The sequence below is a fragment of the Myotis yumanensis genome, unplaced genomic scaffold, assembly GCF_028538775.1.
Source record: "Myotis yumanensis isolate MYYU_CA2020_CCGP unplaced genomic scaffold, mMyoYum1.0.hap1 SCAF_14, whole genome shotgun sequence".
NCBI lineage: Eukaryota > Metazoa > Chordata > Mammalia > Chiroptera > Vespertilionidae > Myotis > Myotis yumanensis.
Genome location: NW_027223765.1, coordinates 54771643 through 54789887, shown reverse-complemented (window position 1 = coordinate 54789887; position 18245 = coordinate 54771643). Strand labels below are relative to the sequence as shown.

Sequence of the window (18245 nt, the reverse complement as noted above, 5' to 3'; positions counted from 1 at the left end):
CCGTCAGCAGCGGCTTCGGGTGTGTTGAACCCGATGAAATTACTGATATTTGACTTTTAACCGTAAAAGGCAGTTTCCTGTGATTTAACCTAATATCAGCCTCTGTATACGTGTAATTATTGTTTTCTTATTTTTTACTTTTAGGACATAATTAGCACACTTAAAACAAAGCACTATGTCTGTTTATTTATATCATGTGACATATTCAAAGATTAGAGATAATGACCTAATGCTTTTGTGCTGCATTTGATTGTAAAACCACGGCAGCCTTGGTTGGTTAGTGAGAGACTTTAGTTTCGTCTCAAGGGGGTAATTGAATGGTGAGGCATCATTACAATAAACACTGCGCAGGGAGGTGGTACATAACGCGCCACCCTGTTGTTACTTGAGTAACTTCGGGCGCAGAGTGTATAGAAAGGCATGACACATGGTGCCCTTAGAAAGGGTCAGAGTAACCTGGAGTGTATTAACAGATGCCAGTTACTCTCGTCAATGGGTTTCTTAGTTATATATCAAGTACTTCAGAAAGGAATACAAGGATTGGCCTTGAACAAGAGAACAAGTGTGGATTTTGATTTGTCTAATATCACTGCGATTTGATTTTCTTAATCCCTTTTGAGAACCCAGGTAGCAGTATGATCTGCCTAAGCTATGACATAAGAACAAAAGTATCAAGAGAAGCTGGGCCTCCTGTTGTGGTGGGCGCGACCTCTACTTCCAAGGTCAGAAACCTGGGATCACACCTTAGCCCCTGCACTGCTGGCTGTGTAACCTTAAGCCGGTTGGCTCACCTCCCTGGGCCTCCGTTTGCTCCTGTGTAAAATGGAGGAACGAGGCTGCTTACTTCACAGAGTTACCAAAGAAATGAGACGCCACATATCAAGCGCTCAGTGCATGTGTTCTTAGTACAAAGTAATGAACGTTTGCTCACTCACAAGCCTTTAGCTCCGAAATGTGCAGACAGTACATATGCTCTTATCCCAAATCTGAATTTTCAGCAGTAAATCTTTAAAAAGCACAAACTCCCTGAAGCTAAGTCCCAGAGTGTTGCAAGGATGGTGTGCCCTCCCTTTAGCTTTGGTTTTAAAACTGTTCAGAAAACAAAAATAATCAAAGTGCAATTGGACACCATTACAGCAACAAGGATTGGGTGAGTAAATTAGGCTGTATCAATACGCACGATGACTTTTTTTTTGCAACATCTGGTGAATCAGGAATTGTGTTTGGTTGCATGTAACAGAAACCAGCCACCAAAAGAAGCATAGCGCATCCAGGTGCTCAGTGGTTCAATTCCCAAAGGCACACGCCCCGGTTGCAGCCTCAAACCCCAGTGTGGGGCATGCAGGAGGCAGCCGAACAATGATTTTCTCTCGACATTGATGTTTCTATCCCCTTCTCCTTCTCCCTTCCTCTCTCTGAATCAATAAAAACGTATTTTAAAAAAAAGAAGTCCAGAGAAATGCATTCCCGGCTAGCCCAGCAGTTCCATGCTCTCAATATCCAGGGCTATGTTTTTGCTTCCTTGTCCAGTTATCGCTGTTGGCTCCCATTTCATGGCCCCAATATGGCTCCTCTAGTCCTAATCTGTGTCATAAGTAGACAGACAGGGAAAGGAGGGAAGCAATGGTGAGGACGGGAAAGCAAATCACTTCCAGAAGGATGCTAGGGTATTACAGGCCAAGTTGGCTCTGCCACAGTGAGTTGCAAAGGAGTCTGGGAGATGTACTGTTTTTAGTAGCATTTCCCCAAGGAAAGAATTACATTGGGTTGGGGTGAGTAATAGAGAGTTGGATGGGATCATGTACATTTTTAAAAGTCTAGGAGTATATAGGTTAAAGGTGCTCATTCAGAGTGGCGGACTTGCGGGTAATTTTCAATTTCTATTTACATATTTTTGAACTGCCAAAAACTTGTCCAATAAGCATATATCTCCCTTCAGCACAAACAAATAAGTACTTACATAAATTTTATTATTATTTTTTATTGTTGACAGTATTACAGATGTCCCCCATTCCCTGCCCCCTTTGCTCCTCTCCACCCAGCCTCCACTCCACCCCAGGGCTTCAACACGCTATTGTCTGCATCCATGGGCTATGCAGACTTGCATATAAGTTCTTTGGTTAATCTCTTCCAGTTCCCCCCCAACCACCCTCCCTCTAAGATATGTAAGTCTGTTCCATGTATCCATGCCTCTGGTTCTATTTTGTTCATTAGATTCCACACATAAGTGTGATCATGTGATATTTGTTTCTCTGACTAGCCAATTTCCCTTAGCATAATAATCTCCAGGTCCATCCATGCTGTCGCAAAAGGGTAAGAGTTTTTTTTGTTTTTTTTATAGCCACATAGTATTCTATTATGTAAAAGTAACACATCTTGCTTTTATCCACTCATCTACTGATGGGCATGTGGGCTGATTCCAGATCTTGGCTATTATAAATAGTGCTGCTATGAGCCTAGGGGTGCATATATCCTTCCTGATTGGTGTTTAAGGATTATTAGGATATGATATATTCCCAGAAGTTGGATTGGTGGGTCAAAAGACAAATCCATTTTTAATTTTTTGAGGAAACTCCATACTTTTTCCCACAGTGGCTGTACCAGTCTGCATTCCTACCAGCTGAGTTCTAGGGCTCCCTTTTCTCTACATCCTCGCCAGCACTTGTTATTTGTTGATTTATTGATGGTAGCCATTCTGACAGGTGTGAGGCGATACTTCATTGTAGTTTTAATTTGCATCTCTCTGATGATTAGTGACATGGAACATTTTTTCATAGGTCTATTGGCCATCTGTATGTCCTTTTTGGAGAAGTGTCTCTTCAGGTCCTTAGCCCATTTTTAATTGAATTGTTTGTCTTCCTGGCATTGAACTGTGTAAGTTCTTTATATATTTTGGAAATTAACCCCTTATCAGATGTATCATTGGCAAATATGTTCTCCCATACAGTGGATTCGCTTTTCATTTTGTTGATGGTTGCTGTGCAGAAGCTTTTTATTTTGATGTAGTACCATTTATTTATTTTTTTCCCTTGCCCTAGGATATGTATCAACAAAAATACTGCTACGTGTGATATCTGAGATTTTACTCCATTAACATGGCCTATGTTTTCTTCTAGAATTTTTATGATTTTGTGACTTACATTCAAGTCTTTTATCCATTCTTGTGTGTGGTGTATGTTGGTGGTATAGTTTCATGTGCTTGTCCAAATTTCTCAATAGCATTTACTGAAGAGACTCCATAGTATGTCTTGCCTCCTTTGTAAAATATTAATTGAGTGTAATGGCTTGGGTCAATTTCTGGGTTCTCTGTTCTGTTCCATGGATCTATATGTCTCTTCTTGTGCCAGTACCAGGCTGTTTTGATTACAACATGCTCTCTCCAACATTGTTCTTCTTTCCTAAGATTGCTGAGGCTATTCCAGCTCATTTTTGATTCCATATAAATTTTTGGAATATTTGTTCTGGATATGTGAAATATGTTGCTGGTATTTTGTTGTTGTTAATCCTCACCTGAGGGAATTTTTTATTCATTGATTTTTAGAGAGAGTGCAAGGGAGGGAAGAAAGGAAGGGCAGAGAGAGAGAGCGGAGAGAGAAACATTGATCTGAGAGAGAAACATCAATTGTTTGCCTCCTGAATGTGCCCAAACCAGGCCATGGATCAAACCTGCAACCCAGGAATGTGTCCTTGACAGGTACTCGAACCCATGACACTTTGGTGCATAGGCTGACACTCTAACCACTTAGCCACACTGACCAGGGCAATGCCTTTGGTATTTTAAGAAGGATTGCATTGAATCTATAGATTGCTTTGGGAAGTATGGACATTTTAATGGTAGTATTTCTTTCAATCAATGAACAACTATATCCTTCCACTTGTTTATATCTTCCTCTATTTGCTTTTTCAATGTCCTATAGTTTTCAAGTACAGGTCATTTACTCCCTTGGTTAAGTTTATTTCTGGGTACCTTATTTATTTTGTTGCATTGGTAAATGAAAATTTTTGTTTATTTTCTCTTTGTGAGGTTTATTATTGGTGTATAAAAATGCCATTAATTTCTCAGTGTTAATTTTGTATCTTGCTATTATGCCTAATCCATTTATTAAATTGAATAGTTTTTTGGTGGAGTCTTTCAGTTTTTCTATGTACAATATGTCATCTGCAAATAATGACAGTGTTAACTTGCTCCTTTCCAATTTGGATGCCTTTTATTTTTTTCTTATCAGACTGCTGTGGCCAGAACTTCTGGCAGTAAGTTAAATAAGAGTGGTGAAATTGGACAACACTGTCTCGTTTCTGTTCTTAAGGTCAAAGTTATTCGTTTTTGCCCATTCAGTATACTGTTGGCTGTAGGTTTGTCACATATGGCTTTTATTATGTTGAAGTATTATCCCTCTATTCCCACTTTGCTGAGAGTATTTATCATAAATGGGTACTGGATTTTGTCAAATGCTTTTTCTGCATTTATTGATGTGATCATGTGATTTGATTTTTATCCTTCATTTTGTTTATGTGATCTATACACTTATATATTTTTAAGTCTTTATTGTTGAGAGTATTAGAGATGTCCCTCATTTCCCCTCCTTATTGCTCCCCTACATCCAATTCCCACCCCTCCCCAGACCCTCACCACCTTATTGTTTGTGTCCATAGTAATGCATATCCTAATATATAAAGAGCCAGGGTCCGTCACGACCTAAACGTCCAGACGGACGACCAAACACCAGGCTAGGGTCCTGGCTGGCGCAGTGGAAATCAGTCCTGGGTCCCGGCAGCCCATGGCGGGAGTCAGTCCTGGGTCCCAGTGGCCCATGGAGGGAGTTAGTCCTGGGTCCCAGTGGTCCAGGAGTCAGTCTTGGGTCCCGGCCACCCGCGGTGTGGCAGTGGGAAGGAGCTGTAGTCCCTGGCTGCCTGCTGCGCAAGGGAGCTGTGAGAATGGAGCAATGCTGCCATCGGACTGGCCTCTGGGTCCCTCCCCCAACCCGCAGGCTCCAGGAAACCAAGGCCATGCTGCCATCAGACTGGCCTCTTGGTCCCTCCCCCCTGGCCCACAGGCCCAGGGAACCAGAGCCATGCTGTGATTGGACTGGACCCTACCGGAGGAGTCCTGGATTGTGAGAGCATGCAGGCTGGGCTAAGACACCCCACCCCCACCCCCGAGTGCACAAATTTTCATGCACCAGGCCTCTAGTATGCATATAAGATCTTTGGTTAATCTCTTCCAGCCCCCATCCCCCTACCCTCTGAGATTCATCAGTCTGTTCCATGCTTCCATGCCTCTAGTTCTATTTTATTCATCAGTTTATTTTGTTCATTAGATTCTTTGTCTATTTATTTTGATTTTTAGATTTAATTGTTGATAGATATGTATTAATTGCCATTTTATGGTTTATATTTTAACTAGTGGCCTGGTGCATGAATTCATGCACATTGAAAGAAAATTAATTAGAAGAAATATTTTAATATTGCTATTCGCCCTTTCTCTATAACAGAAGTGTCAACCAAATTCACCATCGACAATGACAGATCAAAACACACGTGTACAATTGGCACCAGCGAGAGCTTTATATGTATTGCGCATGTGTGAGTCAACTTAGCCTTTTATATATAGAATAAACTTGCTTACTTAGACCTCCTTTCTGATTTAGCTAAACTTTTTCAAGCCCAGTGAAGCACCCCAACTTCTCTTTCAGGTAATTGTTAGCAACACAGTAGTAAATATCAAAACGAAGCAGATTATTATTGTAGATCACACAGGGAGAACAAAGGGTAAAATATTTAACTGCAGCAGTGTTTGACTATATTATTCACAGTGAGAAAACCTGAAGTCATTTTCAAGGTCCACCATTTCTTACTTCTTTTCAGTTGGGTCAAGTTTCTAAGCTTTCTAAATCTCGATTTTCCAGCTAATAAAAAGAAAATAGGATTCTACTGAATGTCCTATCTACCTACTCCAGGACTTCTGTGAGAATCAAATGAGATGAGGCATGGGAAAATGCTTCACAGACTTTTGGTTAAAGTGTAAAATGTTTCCACCTGGCTATAAAGCAAGCTGTGTTCCTGGGCTGAAAAAACTCCAAGGAGGCTAGTCTCTAGGGAGAGGAAGCCTGGTGTTGCTATGTGACATCATTACCCGGTGCCCACAGCCACTGTTTCTGGGTTGGGCTGGGCTGTGGGCTGCATTTTGCCTCATGGGGTCTCCGCTGCGATTTGGTGGGTTGTCACTCCGGGATAGTGGCAGGACCTGTGTCCCACTTGGGGGAAGCTAAGTGTTGCTTCATGGTGCCGTTTCTCTGTAAATGGCTAGTGCATGTCATGGCAACTTCTGTGTTGAGCATCTGTCCCCTGGTGGTCAGTGTGAGTCATAGCAACCGGTCAGATGGTCAGACACTTAGCATATTAGCCTTTTATATATATAGATTATTCTTCTTCTCTTCCTCCTCCTCTTCCTCCTCCTTCTTCTTATTCTTATTCCTCTTTTTAAAGAAAGCCCTTCAACATTTTATGTAATATTGGTTTAGTGGTCATGAACTCCTTTAGCTTTTTCTTGTCTGTGAAGCTCTTTATCTGACCTTCAATTCTAAATGATAGCTTTGCTGGGTAAAGCAATCTTGGTGCAGGGCCTCCCTATTCATCACTTTGAATATTTCTTGCCACTCCCTCTGGCCTGCAAAGTTTCTCTTGAGAAATCAGCTGACAGTTGTATGGGCGCTCTCTTGTAGGTAACTAACTGCTTTTCTCTTGTTGCTTTTAAGATTCTTTCTTTGTCTTTAACTCTTGGCATTTTAATTATGATGTGTCTTGGTGTGGGTCTCTTTGGGTTCCTTTTGTAAGTCTATTTATTCCACCAGGTAGGGGAAATTTTCTCTCATTATTTCTTCAAATAGATTTTCAATATCTTGCTCACTCTCTTCTCCTTCTGACACTCCATAAATGCAAATGTTGGTACACTTGAAATTGTCCCAGAGGTTCCTTACGCTATCTTCATATTTTTGGAAACTTTTTTCTTTTTGCTCTTCTGATTGGGTGTTTTTTGTTTTCTCATATTCTAAATTATTTATTTGATTCTTAGAATCCTCTACTCTACTGTTAAATGCCTTTAAATTGTTCTTTATTTCAGTTAGTGTATGCTTAATTTCTAACTGGCCCTTTTTCATGTCTTTGAAATTCTCACTAAGATCATGAACATCTCACAAAGTCCCTTAAAGCTCTCATTAAGGTCCTTGAGCAACCTTATAACCACTGTTTTGAACTCTGTATCCAGTAGTTTGCTTGCTTCCATTTCACTTAATTCGTTTTCTTAAGATTTCTTCTATTCTTTTATTTGTGACATGTTTCTTTGTCTCCACATTTTGGCTGCTTCCTTGTGTTAGGTAGAGCTGCTATGTCTCTTGGAATTGGTAGAATGGCCTTGGGTAGTAGGTGTCCTATAGGGCCCAGTAGATTAGCCTCCCCAGTCACCTGAGCTGGGCATCTAGGTGTGCCCTTGTGTGGGCTGTGTGTATAGTCTTGTTGTAGTTGAGCCGTGATTGCTGTTGGTGTCATTGAGAGGAGTTGACCTCCATGCCAGCTGGCTGTGAGGACCAGCTGCAACTATAGTGGAAGAGCTGCTGTGCAGGAGATACCCCTTTGGAGTAAGACTTGCTTCAGCGGGGCTTTGGTGCTCACTGGGTCTCCCCTTTGAGTCTGTCATTTTGAATGTGTAGAGTTGTAATCTGGTATGGTCTTAAGCTGTCCACCAGGTGCATTGGCTCTGGGGCCTCCCAGGAGGTGCAAAGTCAGCCATTACATGGGGCCACCCAGCAGGAGCTACAGAGAGATCTGCAGATGACTGCTACTTGTATTGGGCTTGTAGGCGCCAAGGCAAGGCCTAGATGTGAAGCAAGGCAGGCTGATGCTAGTGCTGATCCTGGTGCCTCTTCTAGAGAGGTATGGAGAACACTATCAGCAGCTGCTGCTTGTTTGAGAGATTTTAGGAAAGTCTGAAGCCTGAGCCAGGGCAAGACATTCATATGAAAAAACCACTGCAAACAGCTTGGGTGGAACTGAAAATTGAATGAGACGGTGTCTCAGGGAATCACCAGGGCAGAGGGAACAGTGTGAGCTAGGCTGATGGCTGCCAGTCAGCTCTGCCACAGGGGAGGTCCCAGCATAGGAACCATGACCCATGTGAGCACCCTTGTCTGTGAGAAAGCCGCCCCTGAGTTACTGCCCCAGTGCCAGACAATCCAGTTCCTCCCCCTATGTTTCTGGTCCCCCAATGCTGCCACCCATCACTGGAGCTCAGAGGAAGCGGGACCATTTATGTTAATGTGCCAGCCCTTTAAGAGGAATTCCAGCAGCCTCCCTGTCACTCAGCCACAGTCCCCACTGGTTTTGACAGCCCAAAGTTATGGGGACTTCTTCTCCCAGCTCTAGAACCTTGGGCTGGGGTGTCTGGTGTGGGGCTGGGACCCCTTGCTTCTCACAGGAAGCCTCCACAGTGGAGATATCACTCCCCCCCCCCAAAAAAAAAGAAATGCCACACATGGGTGTCGAGCCAGCCTGTTCAGCACCTCCACCCCTCCTACTCATCTCTGTTTGTGTTCTTCTTTACTTTCCTATTTGTAGGATTTCCATTCAGCCAGCTTTAAGGCAGTTCTGAATGATGGTTGTTCCGTGTTTTAGTTGTAATTTTGATGTGGATCTGGGAGGCAGCAAGTACCAGTGTTTACCTATGGTGCCACCTTGGCTCTTCTGTATCACATATTTGATTTGGAAGATGATACCAGGCTTAAATCTCTGGAATAAATCCCACTTTGTCATGGTGTGTGATCTTTTGAATGTATTGCTTGATCCTATTTGCTAATATTTTGTTGAGGATTTTAGCATCTATGTTCATCATGGATTTTGGCCTGTAATTTTCATTTTTTGTGGTGTCTTTATCTGGTTTTGCAATTAGGATAATGCTGGTCTCATAAAAAGATCTTAGAAGTCTTTTCTTCCCTTGAATTTTTTTGAATAGTTTGAGGAAGATATGTGTTAATTCTTCTTTGAATGCTTGGTAAAATTCACCTTGAAGTCATCCTGTCCAGGACTTTTGTTTGCTTAAAGTTTTTTCATATCAGCCTCAATTTAATTAGTTGTTATCCATCTATTCAAGTTTTCTGATTCCTCCTGCTTGAGTTTTGGAAGATTGTATGTTTCTAGGAATTTGTACATTTCACCCAGGTTGTCCAACTTGTTGACATATAGCTGGTCATAGTATTTTCTTACAATCCTTCGTATTTCTTTGTGTCAGTTATTACTTTACCTCTTTCATTTCTGATTTTATTTATTTGGGTCCTCTCTCTGTTTCCTCATGCATCTGTCTAAAATTTCATCAATCTTTTTTATCTTTTGAAAGAATCAGCTCTTGGTTTAATTGATCTTTTGCATTACATTTTTTCGACTCTATATTATTTATTTCTGCTCTAATCTTTATTATTTTCTTCCTTTTACTTACTCTGGTCTTTTCTTGTTCCTTTTCTAGTTCTTTTAGATGTAGTATGTTAGACTGTTTATTAGAGATTTTTAGATTTTTCTTGTTTCTTGAGGTAGGCCTGTAATAATATGACTTCCCACTCAGAACTGCTTTCACTGTGTCCCATAGATTTGGAGTTGTTGTGTGTTCATTTTCATTTATTTCGAGGAATTTTTTTCTTTTTTCTTTGATCTCATTGGTAACTTATTCATTGTTTGATAACATACTAGTTAGCCTACATGTTTTTTAATATTTTGGGGCGTTTTATAATTGATTTTGTTTCATGTCATTATGATCTGAGATGTTGCTATGATTTTAATCTTCTTGAATTTTTTTAAAACTTATTTTGTGTCCTAATATGTAGTCTATCTTTGAGAATGTTTCATGTATACTTGAGAAGAATGTATATTCTGCAGCTTTGGGATGAAATATTCTGTAAATATCAATTAAACTCATCTGATATAGTATGTTGTTTTCTCACTCATTTTCTGTCTGAAAGATTTACCCAGTGATGTCAGTGGAGTGTTAAAGCCCCCTACTATGACTGTATTACTGTCAATCTCTCCCTTGAAGTCATCCGAGAGTTTTTGTTTGTTTGTTTTTTTAGGTGCTCCTATATTGGGTACATATATATTTATACCAGGGTTTTATTCTCTTGCTGGATTGATCCCTTCAGTATTATGCAGTGAACTTCTTTGTCTCTTATTTTATTTATTTTATCTTATTTATTTTTTATTTTTTAAAATATATTTTATTGATTTTTTACAGAGAGGAAGGGAGAGAGATAGAAAGTTAGAAACATCGATGAGAGAGAAACATCGACCAGCTGCCTCCTGCACATCTCCCACTGGGGATGTGCCCGAAACCCAGGTACATGCCCTTGACCGGAATCGAACCCGGGACCCTTCAGTCCGCAGGCCGACACTCTATCCACCAAGCCAAACCGGTTTCGGCATGTCTCTTGTTTTAAAGTGTATTTTGTCAGACTTAAGTATTGTTACCATAATTTTTTTTAATTTCCATCTGCATGGAATATTTTTTCCCACTCCTTCACTTTTATCCTGTGTGTATCTTTTGTTCTGAGGTGTGTCTCTTGTAGACAGCATATATACGGGTCATGTTTTCTTATCCATTCAGCTACCCTATGTCTTTTTATTGGAGCATTTAATCATTTACATTTAAGGTTGTTATTGATAGGTACTTATTTATTGCCATTTTTATTCTTTAAGCCTATGTTCCTCTTTCTCTCGATTTTTTCTTCTTAAAACTGTCCCTTTTACACTTCTTGCAATGCTGGTTTGGTGGCAATAACTTGCTTCAGCCTTTTTTTTCTTTTTTGGTCTGGGAAGCTTTTCATCTCACCTTCAATTTTAAATGATAGCCTTGCTGGATAGAATAGACTTGGTTATAGACCCTTGTTTTTCATTACTTTGAATACTTCTTTCCATTCCCTTCTGACCTGTAGTGTTTTTGTTGAGAAATCAGGTGACAGCCTCATGGGAGCTCCCTTGTAGATAACTGAATGTCTTTCTTGCTGCCTGCAGGCACGTTTCACTCTGTGTATAGAATATTTTTAAATTTTTAGTTGGTTGTCAAGCTTTATAAAACACTGGGAGATTTCATACCAAAACCTAGATTTCCAGCATTGTTGTGTTGTTTTTTTTTAAATTAAAGCATCTGATCAATTAGACCAACATTCCCACATGGCAACCGTGTTCTAGGAATGACAGCAGCTGCCTCCTGTGGAAGAGGAGAATATATTCTTATTGTCACAGTTCCCACCACTCCCCATTGCCGTGTAGCTATTTAGTTCAGTCCCTAGTCCCTGAGTTTGTCACTTCTGAGCAGTGTTCCAGTTGATTCCTCACACCTACAGCCTCAAGGCTTCATTGCTTTGTGCATATTCTGGCTGGCTTCTGACTCTGCTATTCAATAAGAGCGATTTCCTCCAGGAAAGCAGCGGGAAGTGCTGCCTCCTTCCTGAAGCCATTTCTGGTTTTCCTCCTCCAGATTCAACTTCTGAACCTCTCTTACTCATTGCTTTCCGCCTTGTCAACATGTAAAGCACCAAGGGCTTGCACATCATAAGAGCAAAAACACCTCAACCTTATTATTACAGCTTCTCATGTCTCATATTTTCTTCCAGATTGTAAACTCCCTGTGGCATGGAGTGTTTTATTTATCTTTATGCCCCAATAATGGTGATTTGTGGAAATGTAGAAAGAAATAAATGTGCATGGAATTAAACAGGAATGCACCTACAGCATTGGGTCATCACAAGAGTTTAGCAATTTAGGGCGTGTGAGGGGGTGGAGGGAGGGGGGAAGCAACAAGGAGTGTAGATGGAAGGGCAAAGCAGCATTCCTCAAGTGGACCCCTGAACAGCTTGTTTAAAATCCGATTTCTGGTCCATGAACTTCGTAGAGCCGGGGTCCGGGGATGTGAGGCTTTATCCAGCTCAGCAGTGCTTCTCAGTCCTGTCTGTATAGTCATTTCACCTTTGCGGCCTGACCTGTCTGCTAGTAGAAATTGTCTCTAGTATTAAAAACAAAACCCCTCTTCTCTAATATGCAGTCAGAATTGATGATTCTATACTAGGGTAAGCATTAAAAAGAAATGTTTTCCTTATTTGTCCTATTGTGTTGTGTCTTTATTTAGTTGTTTCTGGTATTTTATAAGTATTTATTTATCAGAAGATTGAAGTTTGAAAGCTGTACCCCTTTGATAATAATAGCGAATGTTTATTAAGTATTTACCACAGGTCAGGCACTATTCCAAATGCTTTTATGTATTAACTAATTCAGTCCTTTTAACAACCTTATAAAGCTGATATTATTATTATCTCTATCTTTAGCTTGAGTAATTACAGAAGCCAGGTTTTAAACCCAGATAGCACAGCCCTGGAGCTCCCATTGTCAAACCAGGGCTCCTTTGCTCTAAGGAAATCCAGTAAACATCCCACATCTTCCAGAAAATTCTTCTGGACTGCTCTGACCAGATCCATCTTACATTGCATTTTCACATTAGGCCAAGTCTAGATTTTTACCCCAGACATACACTGAGCACTTTAAATGCCCAGCCTGTGCTGCGCGCCTCCCTGTGCCGCTCGGCTTTGCCTGACACTCCTAGTGACCAAGCCACATGCACACTTCTGAGGGCTGAGTGAGCTGTTCCTTTGCACGTCCCTTTTTCCTGGCCCCCATGGGGCTCTTCCGGTCATAGGCAGTACTGTGCAGTGTTCAGGGAGTCGTCAGACCTGAGTTTAATGACAGGCAAGACCACTCTCCAGTTCCATCCTTTGGCGCAGGTCAGTTTACCCCTCTGAGCCTCACATTCCTCCTCCGCAGAATAGCTGTCCATGAACTCACTGGGCACTGAAGGAGCCATTGCTGCACGCAGGAGAAGCACCAGGCAAATGGAGGCCTGGCCGCATCGGGCTTCCAGTCCACCCCCTTCTCCAGGAGAATCAATGAGATGATACCAAGTAAGTGCTTACTTAGCTCAGGTCTGGGGGGCATGTAATAGCTACTCAGTAAATATTAGCTCTTCACTCCATATGTTCTATTTAATTATAAGCAAGCAGTCCATCCCTTATCAGAAGAAAATTTAATTGGCCCTCACAGCGCACAGATATAATCCTACATCAAATCACCTCAAGCTTTTCCTACTTCAAAACTTGCTTTGCACTTCATGCCAGTAGCAGCTGGGCCAGGGCCTGGGAGAGCAGGAGAGCCCCCTCTCTGCCACCTGTCCTTACTGTGGGCTGGTGACCTGTCAGAAGGAGGAGGAGGGGAATAGGAAAGGAAAGAAGGAGGAGGAGGAGGAGGAGGAGGAGGAGAAGGGAGAGGAGGAAGAAGGCCCAAACCAGGATTACAGAAACTGCCTTGTAGGGCATTTTGTTTCATGCCATTATGATCCTTCAAGGTAAGTATTTTTAAAAACAAATTTAGTTTTAAAAATGAACTAATTCATGGTGTACAGAGAAGTGGGCTAGGTAAAGGGACACACGTTTAAAGCCGTTTGGGAAATATTTCTCTCAGCCTGTCAGTGCCTCAGGAGCTCTACCCGTCAACTGGCCTGGAGATACTGTGAACATCTCCGTAGGCGATCCTGCCGCAGGGCCCTCCCTTCTCCCTCCCGGTCTTCCAGCATGTGTACATCACAGTCAGGACAGCTCAACTTGGAATCCTCAAAAAGTAAAAATGGAGCTGCTTTATGATCCAGTGATTCCATTTCTATAACTATATCCAAAGAAACCCAAAAACATTAATTCGTAAGAATATACGCACCCCTGTGTTCACTGCAGCGTTATTTGCAATAGCTAAGATACGGAAGCAGCCCAAGTGCCCATCAGTAGATGGATGAGTGGGTAAAAAAGCTGTGGTACATTTACACAATGGAATACTACTCTGCATAAAGAGGAATGAAATCTTCCCTTTGTGACAGTGTGGATGAACCTAGAGGGTATTATGCTAAGTGAAATACGTCAGAGAAAGACAAATACATATGATTTAACCTATGTGTTGAATCTATAAACAAAATAGAAACAGACTCATACACACAGAGAACAGACTGACAGTTGTCAGGGGAGGGAGGTCGGGGGTGGGGGCTGGGTGAAAAGGTGAAGGGACTGAGAACTACAATTTGGTGGTCACAGAACAGAGATGCCGTGTGCGGCCTGGGGAAAATAGTGATATTGTGATTGTGATAACAGTGTACGGGGCCAGGTGGGTAATTGAAAGACGGGGGGGGGGGGGGGGGTCTCTATAAAGTACATGATTTTCGAAGCACTATGGGGTACCTCTGACGTTAATGGAGAGTACTAGTGAATGTGAATGTAATCGAATAAATAAATATGTTGGAATCCCTATCCTGTCACTTACTGGGTGTTTTGCGTTAACCTCTCCAGTTCCTTCAGATGTAAAGAAAGCACAACTAAGCATCCTAAACCACAGAACTGTTCCCGGTAAACGCCTGGCACGGGTCGCTCTCTCTCTCTTTTCTTTCCTTTTCTCTTCTTTCTTCTCTCTCGCTCCCTCTCACCCTTTTCTTTCTGCTCTCTTCTTACCCGCCTTCCTTTCTCTTCTCTCTCTTTCCTGAGCAGAGGCCCCGGGGGGACCGCTCCCGTCCCTTCCTGCAGCCGTGGTGCCTCCTTCCCTTTATTCTGCGGGCCGTGGGGTCCTGGGATGCTCTAGCCCCTGAGGCAACACCAGGTCCTCTGCGCTTTTCAGCCCTTTCTCTCCCCCCCTCCCCTCCCTTCCCCTCCCCACAGCGCCAGCCGCTACGCGCCCCTGGGCACCGGCGCCTTTTCTCTGTCGGGAGGGCGAGCCCCGCCCGCAGCCGCGCCGGGCCCAGGGCGCCCCCTCCCTTCCTCCCCCTCCTCCTCCCTCCCCCCTCCCCTCCCGACACAATGCCGGGGCCGGAACAGCGCATCCGCCGAGTCTCATTGGCAGTGGCCGCACCAGCCCCCGGAGAGGCGGCGGGCGGGGCAGCTAGAGAGGGGAGCGGAGCGGGCTGGCGGCGAGGCCCGGCTGGCCGGACGGCCGGACCGCAGGACAGCAGGAAGGAAGGACGCGGGGGGCGGCCGGGCCCGGCTGTGAGTGCGGGTCAGAGCGAGGACGCGCGGCGAGCGGCGGCGGGGGGCGACGGGCCGCCCGGGCCGGGGATGCGGCGGGCGCCGGCTGCCCAGCGACCCGGGGAGCCGAGCGGCGCGGCTCACGTGCGGAGCCGGACCCTGGGCGGCGGCGGCGGAGGAGGAAGGCGGCCGCCGGGGCCGGCGCTGCGCTGAGAGGAGTTGCCGGGCGGGACCCCGGTCGGGCGCGGGGAGCGGCCCAGACAATAAAGTGGCGGCCGCCGGCCGGAGGCGGAGGGAGGCGGCGCCGAGCAGGTAGGTGGGCGACGGCCGGTGCGAGTGCGCGCGGGGCGCGACCGTGAGACCGGCCACAGCGGCGCCCCCGGCGCGTCCGGGCGGGCGCAGGGCGCGGGTTCGGGGGCCCCCGCGGGTGGGGAGGTGCGGTCCCGGCTCCCGCGAGCAGGAAGCCCCGCCCGCGGCTCGGGCTGCCGCGTCTCGGAGGCGCCCGGGCGCCGGGCGCGGGGTCCGCTCGCTGCGGCGGCGGGGAGACCAGAAGTTTGGCGGTTTCGAGGCGGGGGCGCTGGTGGTTTACAAACGCGCCTCCAGGGACCATGTGCTCCGGTGGCCGCGTGCTCGTGGGAGTGGGGAGAAACGCTCATGCGTCCCAGACGCGGCTGCTCAGAGACGCTTTCCAAACGCGGCGGACGCGGTGGAGGGAGATCCGTGCGCGGGCGGAGCACTCGGAGCGGTCGGCTTGCTGCCCCCTCACATAGGTGGGTCCCATCCCCGCCTCCCCGACGCGGGGCGGGCTGTGCGCGCGGGGATCGCATTCTGCCTCTCTTCTGGAGTATTTCCCTTTCCACTGGCATCTGGGGAGGGAAACAGAGCTGATCGTCTGATCGGTGCCCTGGGATTTGGATAAACTCTTGCTTCGCGTCGGACGCCCTGTGCGCTGGGCGGTACTCCTGGGTGGTGCCGGGTGCTCCCCAGGGTGAGAGCTGCTCTCCCATCTCCAGGTCTGAGACAGCCGCCCAGGAGGTCTCTCGCTCTCCTTTGTGTGGCCGCTTCCTTCCAGATGTGCGAGGGCTGGGCTGGGCCGGGCTCCGGGGTGGGGTGCTCATTATACTGAACATTCCTGCGATCTGCCGAGACTTGTAAACATACCAAAGCCAGCTCCTCTGAACTTCGCACACCGACTTGGTCTGTTTGCTCGTACCCAGCCGGCTGCGTCCGGAAGGCGGCCCCTTGGTGAAGTGGGGACAGTGGGGAAGTGGGGACAGCGGGTCTCCCCGGAAAGCTGGGCGAACCTTCAAGGTTAGCTGGCCTTTGCCCAGAAGTTTACCAGCAGCTGGGAGGATGCCTACGCGTTCAGCGCACTCCCTGCAGTGCTGGGTCCCCGCCAGACCTTCCAGACGTCCAAATGGGGGTGCTCACTGTGTGCCCCGCGCCAGGAGGCACTCTGGGGGCATCATCCATAGTCCATGGAGTGGTAAACTGAGCCCTGGCCGCACTGGTAATCTGGGCTTTGCATAAGGGCTGATTCCAGATGCCAGGATCTTAACCATGACAGTGCCGCTAACCTTCGGTTGCTTTTCATAGGATTGAATAGGATGATGTTTAAAAGAATGACTGGCCTGAGGTATATATTTTGGTCTCTAAATTTAAAGCCACAATCTAGGTGAGAGGTGTTTTTTGTTCGTTTGTTTGTTTTACAACTTTTCCCTTTTTTTAAAAAAAAGTTTTATTGATTTCAGAGAGGAAGTGAGAGGGAGAGAAACAGGAACATCAATGATGCAATGATGAGAGAGAATTATCCATCTGCTGCCTCCAGCCCGCCCCCTACGGAGGTCCCAGCAGAAACTGGGACCTCTTGGTTCATAGGTAGATGCTCAGCCACTGAGCCACACGAGCCAGACTGGGAGATAGGTATTTTGATGATTCTATGATTCTCTTTTCTTTTTTGTATGACTGAAAATTTTGTAATAAAAAGTAACGCGTGTGCGTGCGTGCGCGTGCGCACACACGCACACACACACACACACACACACACACACACCTTGTGAACAGTGCTTACATTTCTTAAAAGACAGCCAGAACAAGTTAGCCAGTTTCAATGAGAGCTTTATCTCTTCTGCATGACATTTGCAAATATTAACCAAACACTTTAATTGCTTAAATTTAGTAGTGCAGGGGGAATGTATTTGAACACTCTGATGATGGAAATGAAGAAATCTGCCTAAAATACCTTACAGTGAGGTTTGATTTTCACCAACACTTGGAGAGTTCCCAGAAGGCACTTCTCCTGAGCCTGCATCTGATTGTCTTGGGCTTCACTCTGTTTTGAAATTAACACATTTCCATCTTGGTGGCAGGGAAGTCAATGGGCTTCTCAAGAGGCAGACAGCTTCTGCTGAATTTAACAATCCAGGAAAGTGGGGAGGCGTTAGCCTCCAGCCACGCCAGCCTTAGCAGCCGCTTCTCAGTGTTGTTAATCTCACTGCCTCCATGTCCAGCAAGCCTGCAGACGGGTCACCACTGGATCCACAGAGGTAATCAAGACTGCAGTGCTTTTGAGCAGACAAAAAAGGAAGCTTTGGCTCACTGACAATACGAATGAGATCCATGGGAAACAGATAAAAACACCCCGACTGTCTTATCCAGCCCAGGGTACGGGGCTGGAACTTCAGAAACTGTTCCGAGTATCTTCCAGAGCTTGCGAACACAGGCAGGTCTGGGGCTCACACCGCAAGTGTTCAATCTCCACCCGCCTCCCTCTGCTCCTCCCTCCCCTTCTCTCCAGATCTGCCCCAGAGGTCTGATCTTATCATGAAGGCACTATTTTTACATACTCAGCAGTGCTGAGCCTCACGGAAATTACTATCTTTAGCCTGTAATGTAGATAAATAAATCATGTAACCGAGCTCATCAGCAAGACTTAAATGTCTCTGTCCTTACAAAGGGTGGGGAGAAGTAAGTTTAAAGTCATGAGTGTGTAAAACACAGTTTCTTCTTATATTATTATTTATTAATTATTGTATTATTTTCCACATGAACAATTGTAAACCTACTTTTGCCCCACATTGTGTGTCTCACATCTTTCTCTTTTTAGACATGGTTTGTATATTTTATTTATTTATTTAACACTAGAGGCCCGGTGCACAAAAATTTGTG

General features: G+C 45.0%; 1 protein-coding gene across 1 annotated transcript in view; it reads left to right on the top strand.

Moving 5' to 3' along the window:
- Positions 1 to 15044: 15044 nt before the first annotated feature.
- Positions 15045 to 18245, top strand: part of FRMD4B (FERM domain containing 4B) — a 295154-nt gene continuing 291953 nt past the window's right edge. Inside the window, exon 1 of the mRNA XM_070390990.1 lies at positions 15045 to 15389. The gene's annotated coding sequence lies outside the window, so the exon portion shown is untranslated. The remainder of the gene's footprint in view (positions 15390 to 18245) is intronic.